This window comes from Dromaius novaehollandiae, unplaced genomic scaffold (assembly GCF_036370855.1).
Source record: "Dromaius novaehollandiae isolate bDroNov1 unplaced genomic scaffold, bDroNov1.hap1 HAP1_SCAFFOLD_64, whole genome shotgun sequence".
Lineage (NCBI taxonomy): Eukaryota > Metazoa > Chordata > Aves > Casuariiformes > Dromaiidae > Dromaius > Dromaius novaehollandiae.
The window spans coordinates 97,302-114,921 of NW_026991421.1; the positions used below are offsets into that span (position 1 = coordinate 97,302).

At 43.2% G+C, this 17,620-nt stretch overlaps 1 long non-coding RNA gene across 2 annotated transcripts; it reads left to right on the forward strand.

The window, feature by feature from the left end:
* Positions 1-7,488: 7,488 nt before the first annotated feature.
* Positions 7,489-16,520, forward strand: LOC135326473 (uncharacterized). Of its 2 annotated transcripts, none has more exons than XR_010386852.1 (3): positions 7,489-7,596; positions 7,789-8,355; positions 11,565-16,520. It is a non-coding gene; the product is annotated as an uncharacterized LOC135326473 (long non-coding RNA). The 2 variants fall into 2 exon arrangements; XR_010386851.1 differs by lacking the exon at positions 11,565-16,520 and adding an exon at positions 9,070-9,412.
* The last annotated feature ends 1,100 nt before the right edge of the window (positions 16,521-17,620 follow it).

A 17,620-nucleotide genomic window follows, 5' to 3' on the forward strand; every position in this document is an offset into this window, starting at 1 on the left:
TGTAAAAGGCAAGTGGCATGTGAAAATAATCTGTTCTGATTTTCCATCTACTGACTTCCAAAAAAGTTATATCCCAAGAAAAATAAAAAAAGCAGCATCCCATCTTATTGAGGTTCCTAGCTGCTGACTCAGAAACATGGATATCTTCCACAGGAGACAAATTATACTCTCTGAATTTTTCTCCCACTTTTAGACACTTCCAGATTTGTCCCATAAGATGATTTTACTTAGTAATAGTTGTGTTTGCTATTGTCCTCCTCAGAACATCCTTCATCTCCTTGTTCCTCGGGCTGTAGATCAGGGGGTTCACCGTACAGACTATCAGTGTGTAAAACACAGACACCACTTTGTATTGATCGTCTGAGCTGCTGGACATGGGTCTTAAGCAGATAAAGAAGAGTCTCATAGAATAGGGTGACAGCTGATAGATGGGAGGCACAGGTGGAAAAGATTTTCCACCCGTCTCAGGCACGATGAATCTGTAGAATGAAAACGATGATATACAGCTAAGAGATGGGGACGACTAAAATGGTGCTCAACCCTGCTACTGCAGAAAAGGCCACATGCACCATGTGAGCAAAGTGTGTATCAGAGCAGGAGAGTTTCTGAGTGAGGAATGTCACAAAAGAAGTGATTGATGACACTGGGGGCCACAGAAGGACAGGCTTAACAAAGAAGCCGTGTGGGCAACAGCATTAATGCAACTGCGTAAGTATGATGCAGAAACCAACTGAACACAGAGTTTTCTGGATATAAGGGCTGTGTACTGCATAAGGGTACACTGAAGTTTGAGTCTGTTAATTATTCCCATGTTTTTGGGGTGGAATTCATGTGACCAAATAAAGATATCTACAGCTGAATAGTCCTCTACATTTACTCTGTTATCAAGGGAAATGAATGAGCACTTTCAGAAAGCAGTTAATTTCATCCAATAAAAGAGGTCAGAAGATTCCTATTGTTAATTGCCTAAGACTTTTATAAGGTTTTATAAGATGTCTTTATAAGATGTTTATAAAGTATGCATATGGTGAGAGCTCAGAATGAAATGATTATAAAGTAGGTACTTAAATCTGGAAAGAAAGATTATCTGACATAATCAAGTATAAACCAGAAGGTCAGTTCTTAACAGCCTCTACAGGTTTGTTTTCATGAAGGAATCTCACAAGCACAATTGAGAATTACTGAGGAGTCAGGATATAGTAACAACTGTTTCTTGTCCCGATCCAATATCAGGAGGTTTCGTTACGATCCCAAGGATGAGATTAAGACCCTAAAACCGGTCAAATACCGCACAACCTTTTAACTTTATTTTCAACGGAGTGGGGAGAAAAGGTGGGGAAAGGCGAAGGGGAGAGGGAAAAAGGGTAAGGGGAAAAGATAGAGAAAGTTGGAAAAGGAGGAAAGAAACTAGCTACCGCCACTCCAAGTCCGATGATGTTCCGCTGACTCCACTCAAGATCTCCAGTCGTCGTAAACAAGCGCCCCCGCCATTCACACAGTCTGCAGTTTTTATAGGTTCTTGCCCCGCCTCTGGGCGGTGCTTCCTCACTTCCCATGCAGATTAGCTGTCATGCGCAGTCCGCCCTCTCGGAACCTTCCAGAAACAGGATAGGGGCATCGGGGGGGGGGAGGAATTTCCTGCTCATGCGTGTATGGCAAATGTGTACGTGCGGTTTGTGCCAGACGTGCTGTTCCCCTAGAAGCCGCCTTCTGCCCTTTTCGTGCCTTTTTTCCCCTGTGCAGGTGCATGAGGTTGCTTACCTGGCAGACGGCTCCTGGGGGTGGAGCAATGGCGAGACAAAACCGCATTTAGTACCGGTTCTCTACATTTCTAAATAAAAATGGCTATCTACAGAGGACAGGAAAAAAGGTATGCAGATCAGCAAATTGAAATGACTGCAGATTTGGAAGATGATGACCTTGTAAAAACAGGATGATTAATAAACGGTGATATTTTAGGGCATTATCACAACCTTGTTCAGAGCTGGAAGCTATATGGCCTTGCTGAAATTCTCCCAGAACTCTAGCACTTTCCTAAGCAGTATTTTTCTTAAGAATTGGGCATATTTATAATTAAAACTCCACTCAAATATCACCTTTGATTACAATTTCTAGTTTAACCAAACAACAACATTCTCATTTCTGAAGAACCATAAACACGAATTTGTTTACATAACTAGGGGCTCTGTACTAAAAATACATTATTCAGAAGAAAGCAGCCCTGAAGGTATGGTTGAGAAGGTCAAGGTTGATGTGGGCCTTTCCACAATCAAAAGATAGCATTCATACTGTGTTTGGGGTTTTTTTAGATTTACTGACTACTATCTCATTTATTTCACTTTTTTCATTTCATCTGAGAACGATCGAGCAAAAATTAAAGTGAAATCACCACTTTCTTGTTACATGATTTTCACCTCAGAAATAGCTAGGTGTTTTAGTTCTCCTTGCTCTGTTAATTCCTCATGCTTACCTTCCCTAAGTGGTGAAAGTAGAGGAAATTATTTGCTCATCAGAGACAAACCATTGCAGGAATGTTCCTGTAGAGGTGGCAACAAGCAAATTCCCGCTAACCGTTTATGGTCAGCAATGAAATGCTTTGATAGTAGCAAGTGTAGCTCCAACATGACTGGTAAGTCATTTCCTTGGAACCAGGTGGCTCTTCCACTTCAAACTGCAGGCATGTTCTCAAATATGAGTGGCATTTATCTGTATCACATTGCCAATGCATATTGGCACTGGACTCTTGAGACCTTCCATGAAGCTGACTGTGGTGTACTGTTGAAAATTACATCCTACCTTCTTTCTGCATAAGCAAGCCTTTTCTCTCCAGGGCTTTATACTGGGAATAGCTCTCTAATACAAAATCTGCTTTTTAATATTTAAAATAAATTACACTGAAATGAAGGTACTGTCTTCATGCATAATAAGCCTTCATGTTTGTAAACAGTGTTACTGCTTAATTTCTTCTCCTTCTTGCTCTTTTTCCTCTTCACATTATAAGAAAACATACAGTAGTCTAGGTTATTGATGAACAGTGAGCCAAATTCTCTGTCAGTGTCATCTTGCATATTTCGGCTGGTTTGGTGGACCTGTTCTAAATGACAGCTCCTATGGATGTAATCTGGTAGCCTTCACAGTGACTTGAACCCTGGGAAGCTGTGGTTTGGCTTTGGTCTTTAGTAGTTTCTCTCTTTTCTGTGTAAAATAACTTTACAAGGATATGAACCAAACAAATAAAAGAAGAGGGGAAATTGTGGATGTCACTAAATATACATTTTGAAACAGATTTGATTCTTCTGGTAGAGGGATTTGGGAACCTTTATTTCAAGGATTAGTGCTGAATGAGATGCTTCACTCATTTCAGTCTTTGCTGCATGGTGGGAAACTTGGCCATAGTAAGAGTTCTCTATTTTGAAATGAGTTAATGTGAGATTAAAAATCAAAGATGAGTGTGTACATTTTTGTCTGACGGTGCTTTGGAGAAGATTCTTTATGAACTCCGAATTCAAGGACTATCCGTAAGATGTGCTTCAGTTGTGGGAATACTGAGGCATGAATGGAAGCTGTGTTTTGGGGCCCTTGCAGTGGTGTTCCCCTTAGCAAGCTAGGCTTTTAGATGGGACTGCCTTCTATTTTTCTAATCCATGATGGCACTTCCGTATGTTTCTGTGCACAGCATTTTTCAAGGTAACCAAGAACATGCTCAGTGGTATAAGTGAAGAGATAACAAATGAATGGACTGTATGGCCAAAAAAAGCCATTGTTCTCATACAGACCCTGGTCTGGAAACCAAAAGGATGACCAGGCTTTCTGTTTAAGATGAAGTTTTGAAAGTTTTGCTTGGAAAGTTTTGAAAATGGTTATCCACCTTGGGGCGTTCCCAGGCAGACACTTCCTGGACCTTATGGAGTTCATGATCAAGGTAGCTGTCAAAATTTGAGCAAGAGATTCCTGGAATATATTTGGTAGGAAAAAAGGAAGTGTGTGTAATAAGATCACTGAGTCTTATAAAAGGGTTTGCTTCTCTGCTCTGCTACATAACTGAAGCTTAGAATTTGGTTCTGATCATTCTCCGGGAAATCTTGGGTAACTTAACGCACATCTCGGTGGCATGTCACACCTTGTGCTTCTGGAGAAGGAAAAAGAAAAAAAAGGGGTTTGTATTTGGGATTAATCTAACTAAATTTTAGGAGAGTCAAATTCAGCTTCTTTAAATTCAGAGGTGGGATTCAGCTCCAGATTCATACACATAATTCCCTGTATCAGCAATATAAATGCCTGTATGTGTTTCGGGTATCAAGGTTCCCATTGTATTTCATGGACATTCAGCCAACAGTATTACTGAATTCAATAGCACAAATTATCTCACCTTAAAGTAGACATTTACATGTGCTCATCAGAACATCCTGAACTCCATAGACTGTTCTTCTTAGGTTCCCACAGGATCTAGATGTCGTAATCCCTAAGCCCCAGGTCAGATATCTACATGTGGAATTGTGTGCCACTGCAGGTGTCTATGTCACAGAGAGCCACACATCAACCAGTTGTCTGGGGTTCATTTGGGTAATGTTTCATCTTACGCTAGAGGAGACACTCATATTTTTAGATGAATTACTATATTTTCTTGACTACACCTCTACTGACTACACCTTGGAATTGGCATTCTAGTCTCTCTTTAGATGCCTGTGAAGTTCAGAGGGATGAATCCTACACCACATGTGTTTCTAACGGGGTCAGTAGTCACTGAAAATGGAGGTGTATTCAGATGATTCATTCTCATGATAAAACGTGTGTGGGATAGGTAATACAACTTGTCCTCTGGCAGTGTCTATTTTTACTGTTGACTCCAAGAGGACCCCCAACTTTTTTTTTTTTTTTTTAATAGTTACATGCCTTTGCCTGTAGCCTTCCTCTTTGCTGCAAAAGTCAGCAACATCCTTGGGGCAATAACAGCAGAGTAGCTGACATCTAAGATGGGCAGGTTACTAAGAAGGAAATACATGGGAGCATGCAGCTGAGACTCAGTCTTGATTAACATCACCATCTCAAAGTTTCCCACCAGAATCAGTAAGTAAATGAAAGAAAACCCCACAATTAGCATAACCAGTGTGTTAAAGGATGTTATAGAGTCACTGTCTTAAACAGTGTCACCATTTGAAAAGCAAATTATAAGCTGCAGGAGTATGTGCACTCCTGCAATGCTTAACATAACCAGTCTTCACTTTGAAGTATGCTTCTCGGTGCTTCCTGGGGGCGCGGGGACGGGCAGTGCCGTCTCGGAGCTGCTCCGCGGCGCTCTCTCCCCGGGGCAGCCCCAGCGCCTGCTCGCTGATCCCCGCCGCTCTCTCGGGCGCGGGCAGAGCAGCCTCGGGGCGCTCGCTGCTCGGCCTGAGAGCCGGGGTGTCGCGGCGGGCTGCGGTTGGCGCGCGGGAGCCGGCCGGCTGCAGCGCGGCGCTGCGACCACGCGAGGGTGGGGCCATTGCGGGTCTGGCCTGCCTCGCGCTGCGCTCCCCCGCCCCTCGCGCTCCCCCCGCCCCTCGCGCTCCCCCCGCCCCTCGCGCTCCCCCCGCCCCTCGCGCTCCCCCCGCCCCTCGCGCTCCCCCGCCCCTCGCGCTCCCCCCGCCCCTCCCGCGCGGTCCTGGACCGGCGCACGCGCGGTGCGGCGGCGGGCAAGATGGCGGCGAGCAGGGCGGGTGTTTTGGCTGGACGGCGGCGGGCGAGGGCAGAGGCGCACTGGAGTCGAGCATGTGGGGGCCGCGGTGAGGCGAGGTGAAGCGAGCGTGTGCCTTCGGGTGGCCGCGGGTGTCGGGCTGTGTCCTGCCAGCCGGGGCCGTCGCTGCGTGGAGGCGGCGGGGCGGGGGGGGAGGAGTCGGGCCGGGGGCCGCGCGGCGCCGGGTCTGCCGGAGCGCGGCTCTGACTCTCCTTTTTGCGTGTGTCGCCTGTAGGGCCCCGGTTCCTCCCCAGCGCGGGCCGGGGCGTGCGCTCGCCCCTGCGGACGCAGCCTGGAGGAGTGTGTGTGGGGTGTCTGCGCGGGGGTCTGGATGTCTCTAGCAGCGGCACGGCAGCCTGATGCCTCCTCTCGTCTGGGACGCGGGGTCCTTGGGGAGTTCCCTGCTGCCTCCTCTGGCGTTCTCTGCGAGCTCATACATCCCTCCACCTCCTCCCCCCCCCCCCCACGCCCCGCTCCCCTGTCTGGTGGGGTGGGAGACCGGTGGCTGCTCCCGCCGAGCTGAGAGCCACGTAGGGCACCCCTGTGTGCTCACTACGCATCTGGGATGGCACCCCTGCCCTGAGGGCCCCGCAGAGTCCCACCCTTCCTGCAACCAGCCCCCCCAGAGCCATTAAACCACCCACAAATCCTGCTCCAACGCCCCCACAGGCCCCAAAACGCCTCTGAGCCCTGCCGCAATGTTGTCACTGACTCCAGACCTTCCCCCGCACTCTGTGCAAGGCCCCAAACATTCCTCAAACTGCTGCCAGGCCCAGTGCCCGCAGCAGTGAGGCGTTCTAACAAAGATGGGGTGCGATCTGCGTCTCCGCCTCGACTCGGTCCCGCTTTAGAGAAACAGGAACTTACAGCACTTCCTGGTGAAGAGTGTTGATGGGTGAATGTGCGGATGACAAAGAGACTTTTCTCTCTTTTCTTCTGAGCCGCCTCTCAGAAGCCTCTGTGTGTGCACGATGTGGCTGATCTGGGATAATCGTGCTGTGCGCAGTGCTTAAGGAGAACATTGCCCTAAAATGGAGGGCTAAGGAATAGCCTAAAAAACCTAAAAGGCTCGGGAAAAGCCAAAGAGAACACCGATGGGCTCTGGGAAGCCCCAGTGATGCTAGCGAAAACAGCGTGGCTTTTAGGCACCTCTTCAGAGCAGCAGCAATGTCTCGCTCCAGCCTATGGGACAATGGGGACTCTTAATTACCGCCTTGAATTACCACAAGTGTTGCAAAAGCAGAAGGGACTAGGGAGCATGCAGAGCAGGTTATGGACTATATGTCAAGTTTAAACAAGCAACAAGCCCCTCTGCAAACAGAAACAGGTTTAGCCCTAAGTAATAGACGAAGGTAGCTGTGAGTAACGTGAAGCAAAGCGGTGACGTCAGTCACCCCGAAAGCCTCGGAGAAGCGGTCTGAAAATCTGGTACCCTCGCGGCCTCGGCAGTCTTTTTGGTTTGTTTGGCAGGGTAGCCCACCGAAGGGGGACATCTCGAAGAGAAGCAGCAAGACCTGGGGATCCGGTGGTTCATTTTGGTTGTCGCCTGTGAGGCCAGCATGCAAGAGTAAGAGGAAGCTAGGAGCAGTCTCAAAAAGGTAATAGGTTTGAAAGGGAGACAGGCAAATCGAGGGCTGTCGTTCCTCCACGTAGTTAAAGACCCGCCCCTCGCGCTCCCCCCGCCCCTCGCGCTCCCCCCGCCCCTCGCGCTCCCCCCGCCCCTCGCGCTCCCCCCGCCCCTCGCGCTCCCCCCGCCCCTCGCGCTCCCCCCGCCCCTCGCGCTCGGGCAAGATGGCGGCGAGCAGGGCGGGTGTTTTGGCTGGACGGCGGCGGGCGAGGGCAGAGGCGCGCTGGAGTCGAGCATGTGGGGGCCGCGGTGAGGCGAGGTGAGGCGAGCGTGTGCCTTCGGGTGGCCGCGGGTGTCGGGCTGTGTCCTGCCAGCCGGGGCCGTCGCTGCGTGGAGGCGGCGGGGCGGGGGGGGAGGAGTCGGGCCGGGGGCCGCGCCGCGCCGGGTCTGCGCGGCGCCGGGTCTGCCGGAGCGCGGCTCTGACTCTCCCTTTTGCGTGTGTCGCCTGTAGGGCCCCGGTTCCTCCCCAGCGCGGGCCGGGGCGTGCGCTCGCCCCTGCGGACGCAGCCTGGAGGAGCGGGGGGGCAGGCGGGCCCCGGAGCGGGATTAGGGCACGGCGTCGGCGGGAGGACGGCTCCTGATGCAATAGGCGTGCCCGAGAGTGCTGGTAGGTCATGAAGGAGTTTAAAACCTCTGGACCAAATAGGGTTAAGGTCAACTTGAGTTAGATACGATTAGTGCAGCCCCAAGTTATTTACTTGAGAATTGTGGCTAGGCAAGCAAGAAGATGGGTAGAAGACAGATGCTCCTGGACACCCTGAGGCCTCCCCTGCCCCCAGGCACAGACTGTGGGTACCAGCCGACCTGGGCACCAACTGATTGGAACCCCCGCTGAGCCCTGCTCCCTCCTGTACAGCTGCCCTAAAGCCATGAGTTTCCCTGGTGCAGCATGTGTCGATGGGTCCTCCATTGCCTCTGACATCTCCCCAGGCGCTCGTACGCTGCGCAGGGGTCTGGATGTTTCCAGCAGCGGCACAGCAGCCTGATGCCTCCTCTCGTCTGGGATGCGGGGCCCTTGGTGAGTTCCCTGCTGCCTCCTCTGGCGTCCTCTGCGAGCTCATAAATCCCCCCTCCTCCTCCTCCTTCTCCTCCTCCTCCCCCTCCCCCCCCACCCTGTCTGGTGGGGTGGGAGACCCGTGGCTCCTCCTGCCAAGCTGACAGCCACGTGGGGCACCCCTATGCGCTCCCTACGCATCTGGGATGGCACCCCTGCCCTGAGGGCCCCGCAGAGTCCCACCCTTCCTGCAACCACCCCCCCAAAGCCATTAAACCACACAATATCAGGTAAAAATATCAGGTAAAAAAAAGGATTATTTTTTAAACTAATCTGTGGATAAAGCATGTATGTAATAGTCTGGAAACAATTGATAAGCATGAGTAAAATGTAATTCAGGGTCTGATCCTGTAATCCATGCTCACAGATGTATAAATGATAACATTTTCAGTTTAAGGGCACAAGCAGTTCTAAAAATACTTGACTAATTTTGCTCCTTTCCCAGTATTCTGTAGAGAGTGGCTATTTTAAAAAGTTAACCAAGTCTGTGTAGTTTTAATTAGGTGTATTAAAAAGATAAAAGAAGGAAATATAGCTCACATTCAAGCACTCAAATATGTGAAAATAGCTGAAATTGCTCTTACTGCACTAAGCTCATTAAATTGACTTGCTGGAATGTTGCATATTAGAATGATCAGACCAGAGTGTTAACAGCTTTAATGCTTTTATCTGGTGCAGTTCGCCCACCTCCCCACCTGAGGGTTACCGAGCAGGCACAGTCGACTTCCTTTCCGAGGGCTGTGATGCCGGGCTTCGTGCTGGTGTGTGAACTGCTGCTGTCTGTGCTTAGTGCAAAAAAGAGTAACTAAGACAGACCTTTGTGGTGAGAACCCTTGATAAAGTTCTGTCGGGAACGCATCCCGCTGTCCTCGATAGAAAAGCCACCCTAGATCTCAAGTTTGATTCGGTAACTGATTAAATGGATTCTGGTTTAGATCACGAATATATCACATAGTCAAAATTGTGCAATATTCTCCATGAACAGTTAAAGTGATTATTTCATTTTAGACCTTGAATAAGGAGATTGAATGAGCTGGTAAACATTACTTGGTGTTAAGATGGTATGAAAATTTAATATCTTTATTCTTCAGTCTCGGTGCTGCAGGAGTCTCTCTCTCATCCTGGTAGATAATATTAATTGCTGTTTCTCTACCTATGGAGCATATGAGATTTGCCATGCAAGCTCAGAATGAATGCAGTTATCCAACAACCTTACACATTTAGAAAATACTTTCTGCAGCCAAGACATAAAGCAATGTTATAGCGTATGTACAACCTAAAAAGACGGTTTCCAGAGATGTATATGTATACAAGTTTCAGCCTTCTGGGTGTGTGACTATTCAGAGACTCCCAGCGAACTGTGTCCAGGTTAGCCTGTAGCCAAACAGGCAGACCCAGCACACTGTGCCTGTGGTGTGTTCAAGCCTAAAGAGACTTCAGGTGCACTGTCATCACCGGGTATCATGCTGACACGGTGTCCACAAGGGGTGGATCTTTTCTGGGCAATTCACAGCTGCTCTTAGACTACCAAATAGTCAGAATCCTATACGGAATTATTAATGGTTTTGCTACTGGAAAAAAAGAGAAAGACAGAGTACTTGATCTGCATATTCATAGCCTGAAAGAACAAAAAAGATATGGGATACAGAAAAAAGAAAGAGGATAATAATTTATTTAAACATAAAAACAACATTAAACTACTGCTTCATTGTTCTACTACCTTTGGCTCACAGAGCTTAAGTTCCTGGGGAAGCATGGTAAGGGGATGAAATAGGATTTTTTTTCAGTTTTTTTTTTAGTAGCAGACTAGTGAAGGTGATATGATCAAGGTCCCTAATCTTTTTTTTTTTTCCTCTACCCAAGAAAACTCAGAAGGATACATCACTGCTTTGACAGAGAGGGGGATAAAACAAAATCAAAAAAAAAAAAGAGCTCCTTTTTCAGGAGCAATTCCCACTTACTGTGATTTAAGCACCCACTCTGAAGTTCTGGGACTAAGTACATGGTCCATATGCTCTGACTACAAAAAACACTGTCCACAGAGAGCAAGGTCACTGTGATTACCTATGTAAAGTTTCCTTCAGGATGCCCGTTATCTGGAGAAACCCGTTGTTGCACATGATCTATCTTATATTTTCTCAACATATAATACAGCGATTTCTCAACATATAATACTTGAAGACCAATATAAATATTGTGTAGAATGATACTTTCTAAGTCATTAATTTTAAATCATAAATCAAAAATATTTTAAAAAGAGAGATTTGTTCTGCATTGTCAGAGAATAACTACTTCTAAAATAAACTAAAAAGGCTCTATAAATGAATAAATTTTGCAATTTTTTGCCTTCAATAGTGTTCAAAGGTTAAAAATGAATTAAAATTGTAAAATAAGTGCACTAGCTACTTATTTCATTTATTTTATCTTTCCCTTTCCTCCTTTGAATACTCTTTTCCTTAAATTGTATTTTCCAGATATTGCTATATTCCAGTTGTACTTTCTCTTTTTCTAATATTCTCTTCGTAAGTATCCCCTTAAAGCACTTTAAAAAGTATCTGACGAATATCGCTGTTTCTCTGTATTATGTGAATGATGTTAATTATCTTTACTTTTTAATGGTTTAAAAATTCAACTTCCCTAACTAAGAGTATGTTTTTAAAAAAGTAGCGATTGCACAGGGGATGCTCCCATTTTCTATTTTTGCTTTTCTAGATTAACGTTCAAATATTTCCTGATAGAAATGTATGTTTTTGCAGGTGGAACATTCCTCTGATAGGTACATTTGGTATTGAAATGAGTTAGTCCCGTATAAATCCTGGCATAGGACTTTCTTCACTAGTTTTAGATGGATCTCTTCTTTCTCAAAGGTATGGCACTAGGTGAGAAAAAGGTGCCGTCAACCTGTAGTTATATTTATACCCGTCGAGGGGTGGGGATCTTTATGTAGAAAGGGGACACACAAAAGTGTAGCGAAGGGGCATATTTTTCTAAATGTGCCCAGGAAACCTATGAGATAGGTGACACAGAGAATTCAGAGGCCTTAAAACAGTGTCACCATTTGAAAAGCAAATTATAAGCTGCAGGAGTGTGTGCACTCCTGCAATGCTTAACATAACCACAGTCTTCACTTTGAAGTATGCCTGACTATTGGCTTACATCCCGTTTTCATGTAGCAATATCCAAGGTAACACAAATCTGGCTCCAACTGTAATGTACGTAGGAGACAGCGAGTATTAAGACACCAAAGAATTCAAAATGTTTGAATCTGGAAGGACGAAAGAACAGCGTACTCAGTGATCAGCCTTTCAGGTGAAGGAGACAACAGCTGTGGTTTTGGTCCCTGTTCCCTTGATTATTTCTGTATGCATGGGTTAGTGACTATCTCATCTAATTAAAAATAAACACTGTGATCGAGGATCAAAACTCACAGGTCCCTCTTTTCCTTGACAAAGCCGTAACTAAATGCTGTTGAATATGTGTGATATGTTATGTGCAGAGCCCTTTAAGATTCCATCTGATTTCTTTGATCTTGTTTTAGGGTGCTTTCAGTGTATTTCCAGTGAGCTATAGTTTGCTCAAATATGTATATGTATTTATGTATATGTTAACATATATATGTTTTAAATTCCTCTTCCCTTTGCATTACTCTACTGATTTTTTTTCTTATAACTGTCTCCCATGTCAAGAAGATTTAACAAAATGAAAAGTATGTCTTCATAGGATAAAGACACATTTTTGTTAGTTACCGTAATACAGACATGAAAGGAAAGATAAAAGAAAAGAGAAGTAGTTCTTCAGATAAAGTCCGTTAAGTATTCATAATGTGATGACATAGGTGATTGTGATATTATCTAGACAGAAGAGCTCTGCCGAAGGTAGCTTTCAGACAATTATATTGGTAAAAAGAAAAACTGGTAAAAGCTGATGAAGTCATTAAATTTTCAAAAGTTACAAATTATCCTGTAAAGCTTCAGTGACTGCAAATTAGCCTTTGCTATAGCCCTCTGCTAACAAGCTATAGATCATTTTATTATTCATGAATTTTAGTAATTTCAGGACACCACAGGTCATCTTATGCTCATTTATTTGCTAAACACCTTGTGCTGGTATGCCTATGCTGAAAAATTGCTACTATTTACTTCCCGTGAGACAAGCAAGCAACAAACTGGTGGATTTGGCCCCAGACATCCACTCTGCCAGGCAACATATACATCTTGCTGTCAGTGAAATAAATGAGCCCTTAAATTGGCTGCAAAGCTTTAAGAGCTGAAATTTGTATGTCTAGTTATCAAACAGAAAGTTCAGAACACCTGCCAATATGAAACATAATTATGACAAGCTGTTACATTTTACCTTTAACTTTTCAGCTTTAACACCACAACTTCATTATAAGAATCTCCTCCTCCCTGCCCCTCCTTTCTCCCTTCCCCCAGACTCAGCTCCCCTCCCAAAAAACGCTCACTGCATTCCATTGTAAATGCTGAGTTAACGCTAATACACTGGGTCATCTATCAGCAGACAAAAAAAAAAGTCAGACATATTAAAAATGCTAGGATTCCTCCTAAGAATAACCACAAATTTTCACAGATTACCAAAAATGGCTAACTGTGTGTAGATACCTGACCTTTATAACCGCCTTTGAAGGCTTTTCAGAGAAAGTCAAAAATCATGAAACAGACTTACAGATTCCTTGTTTTGTTTTTTACTTGAAAAAATCGATTCAATTACTTCTATCTTATTTCACTGACCGACTTCATTATCTTTCCTTTTGGGTCGCAGAGCCCTACGGCACAGGTTTTTGCCACAACAAATCCAACAATTGATAAGCTGTTTGCTGTTTATCCAAATGTTCATGGGAGGGCAAAAAAAGAAAAAAGCCACCAAAAATAAATGTTACTCTTCTTTAAACCCACTTTAAACTATGCCCTGTGTGCACTATAACTAAATATCTTCCCTTGTGTGCATGTATACCTCTGTGTTACAAACCACAAACAGCTATGTGAGAAGAACACTATTTAAAGGAAAGACTTTCTTCTTAGCTGTCAAGGAAGATAATATCTAGGCTAAAATTCATTTCAACATTTTTTATAGATATATATATATATATATGTATATATACACATATACACACAATATGTATATATCAATATGAAGAGCTTAAAAATTACAACCCTTGACCAATTGCACCCTTCTGGTCAATAAAGTAAATATGAGCAATATGAGAAACAAATCAAATGTATGAACTTTACCTCTTTTATTACTTTGACCATATTATTTCTTTTTTTATAGCACCTGCATACTGTATTTTCATTCAAGAAATTTGATTGCGGATAAAGTAGTCCCTACATGTCATAGCAAAAAAATGACACACTAGCCAAAGTTTAAGTCAATGTATTAGTCAAAACACACCTTCTTTTCTTCTTTTTCTGACCTTTTGCTACAGACATAGAAATCTCACATATATTTTGGGGTTAACAGGACTTCAGCAGGGCAATCTGTGTTTTAAGCAGGGTTTCTTGCTGGTTCAGATATATTGTTTGTTCAGTGTTGGGATCCTATGTATTCATACTGCGTTTTGTGTACTGATAATGAATTAAAACAGCAGAAAATCATATACGTATATTTTAAATGTGACATGTCTGATTTCATTTTAATGTGATTTGAAATATTTCACCCTGAATTTATAAAAAAAATCATTAGCACAGCTATACGCATTGTCTTTTCATGATTTTAATTTCTTATTCTTCAATTAAAAATATGCTAAAAGCAGATTTTGCTTAAATTCTGAGATAGTTTGGATAGATTTAGGACCAAATTGTGGCTGCTTTCTGTGTGCAAGCTTTGACTAGAAAGGTGACACAAACAAACATTTCTACCTGGTTTTCAAGGATATGTCAATAAGGTCTATTCACACCAGTGCACCATTTAGCACCACCTGCGTTCATGGAAATCCAGAAGTAGCACATGCCTCTGTTCACAGAAATCTCAGCCAGCTTTCTCTGATGCCTCGTACAACCATCACTGCAGCCACCACTGTCGAGCTAATTCAACTCTTCCAAAAATCAGCAACTGCTGATAAATTCTTGTCTTAATATAAAAGTTGTGTTTCAATTTTATCCATAATCATAATTTTGAGCATAACAAAAACAAGAGTAATATTCATATCAAACATAAAAAGCATGTGGTGTATGTGAATCCTTATGCCTTATCTCTGCTGCATTTACCTATTGGTAAATGATTCTGACTCTCACCTGAGTCAGAACCCAAATTCGGCATGTGCTGCTTATTCGGGTTGTACATAGATTTGCTGGGAATGGTGACAGAAAGGAGAGAAAACAAGGATTCGCCTGGTCCAGGTTAGATGTGTTTTGGCTGCCTCCTAGGCGGTGAACCCAGGTTTAGTCTCTGTCAAACACTGGAGTAAATGGGTCAAAGTGGTGTGTGCCAGACTTGGGAACCAATTTAAATTCCCAGATTATTTAGGTTAAGTGTAGTCAGACACATCAGAAGACAGCTGCTTTAGGACTTGTCTCACCTATCGTTCAACTACTCCGAGTTTCCAGTTCATGTGTGGTCGTCGACAGTTCAGATGTCTAAATTTGTTTTTATAAAACAAATCTGAATTTTTGTAATATGAGAGATTTTACTGTTACCCTGTAATACAGTATGGGCATTGCTAGCTCCTGGCCGTAAGCTTCGCACTGAGTTTGCACAGCCTCGGGACTGAGGCTGGTCAGGCTTGGCCCGAGTTTTGTCTGAACTCGTCTCGCCTGCAGCTCTGCTTCCCTCGACTTAGCTGGGGCAGCAGTTTTTCTAACTGCCCGGATGGCGATGGCTATTTTATTTTACTTGTGTTTATCTTTGTACGGTAGAACCATAGGTTGATAAACAAACAGGACAACAAAAAATGCACATTTAACTTATGTAAAAGGCCCCAAACACCAGAAATTCATATCCAACACAGAGCTGCAGACCAATGAAGAAAGAATGATGTAAAAGCATACTAGAAAACATATAAAAATAGCCGCAGATGAATCCTAGAGTGAGTAGGAGGAAACCATCACCATGAACATCATATTCCTCCCGGCGAAGGAGCCCAGATGCTGACAGCTCGCTCTAACACCCACCGTCATCCCGCCATAAATGAACCACAGACCTAGGACCTACGGAGCAGCGGAAGGGTGAACATAATACTGGGAAAAGAGGTAGAAACTCTGAAGTGTAACAATTTTAACAGTATTATTATTATTATTATTATTGAGGCTTTTTTGGTGTATAGAACACTTCTTCTCATGTAACAATTTCTTCTGGACGAATAACGATCCTGCATTTAGACCGTTAAGATTCCCACTATATTAACACTAAATTCTTGGCTTTATATGTAAGGTATGTTTCCTCTTTGCCCATAAACAAGATTTTGAGCATAACACTATTATTTATTTTGATCCTAGTAATATATGTTAACATATAGGCAAAATATCATAATTAGCAAATTAAAAAAGTGTAAGTGGTTGAGAATATAGGCAGGATACATTTATATTCTCTTTTAGGCATGTGATCCCTGTCTTTAAACCTAATGTCAATCCAATGTGTTTTGGCTATTTCATATCTGTCATGAAAATCTATAGAGTTTAATGAGGCTCTGAGATTCTCTGGATGAATAAAAAAAAAAGAAACATACAGAAATTACAGTAAAAAAATCAAAGAAATCTGAGAAAAGGAATAAATGGGCATGTTATTGATTCTGTAAAAACAAATTGTAAGTGTTTTTTCCTCCCTTGAGTACTGCATTGACAGAGAAGAACAGAGCAATAGAAAAGTATAAAATAAGCCCTGTAGGTATCTTTAAGAGTCTACCTTTCTGGTTGAAGAGCAAAAGCTATAACTGGTCATTTCCTGTTCTTCTGAATTTGGCAAGTGTTATTTTCGGTTTCTGGGTTTTGTTTTGCTTTGTTTTTCCCACAGGGTTGTTTTTTACCTGGGAGGTTTTAGTAAAACTTTTCTCCTTGGGCTTTGGGTTCAACAATCTAATGTAAGCTGCCTGGGCTAAGTTTTATCCTATGCAACACTTGTAAGTTTGCACTAAATTTACAGAATTAAATCCATTAGACTCAGTTCTAAAATAGAAATTATTTTTAATTTGTCTTCATTACTCTTTGAAAGTTGTGAATTTGCACATGATTTTTTTGTGTTGCTGTTAAAATGAATTTTACCTTAATAACTTTCATTTAAAATACTTCTAATTGAATGATTTTAATCCAGGGAATCTGACTAAACTTTGGAAGGAATTTTCTGTGTTGATCACTTAGAGATAAGCAAGATAGCACTTGTGAATCAATGAGAGCAACGATGACCTCCAATATTAGTGCTTACTTGCGTTTGCCATCTAATACGGTTTTAAATCAGTTTCTGAACTTACTGAACAGAATACATTCAATTTGTAAATGCTGGTGAATGTTCAAGTGAAAAATCTCAGTAGATAGTGGGAAAGCAGAAAAAAGATTTACGATTACTATGAAAGAGCTTAAGTACTGAGTCATAAACATAGAATCTTTTTTATTCAGAGTTGTTGTATGAAGACAACTTTTATCGAATGTCAATATGTCTTTAACAGACCAGCTCATCCTGCAGTATAATGGTTTATCATTACTACTGAATGCCCCGAAATACAAACAGATAACTAAAATTCTCAGGCCTCATTTTCAGGTACCTGAGGGTACTTTACACTGTTCTATGAATAGAAGTGTACTGAAGCTTAGTAATATAAATGAAAAAATAATTTCTTATTTTTTTCTTTGCTTCAGTAATAGAACAGAATAAGACACCAGTGGAGTTCTCTATGAATATTAATGTTCAGGTTAGAAGCATAATCCTGAGATATATCTGTACAAGACACACAGTACCAGACTCTTCTTAAAGTCAAAGCTTTCATTTATTATTAAAATTTCAGCAAATATTATTTGGGATGCTAAATGAGATTATAAAAAAAAATTGAAGATCCATGATCCTTATCCCATTGACTTCCATAGATTTGTCATGTCCCCACTCTCTTTCTCTCTCGTTTTTCTCTTTCTCTCTCTTTTCCCTTCCCCTTCCCCTTCCCCTTCCCCCTCCTCTTCCACTTCCCCTTCTCTTTCCCCTTTCCCTTTCCATGCCTCTTCTCCATGCAATTCTTAACTGTTAGGTAGTAGGCAAAAAACTCTTGAAAGAATTGGGTTTAAGAAGTCCA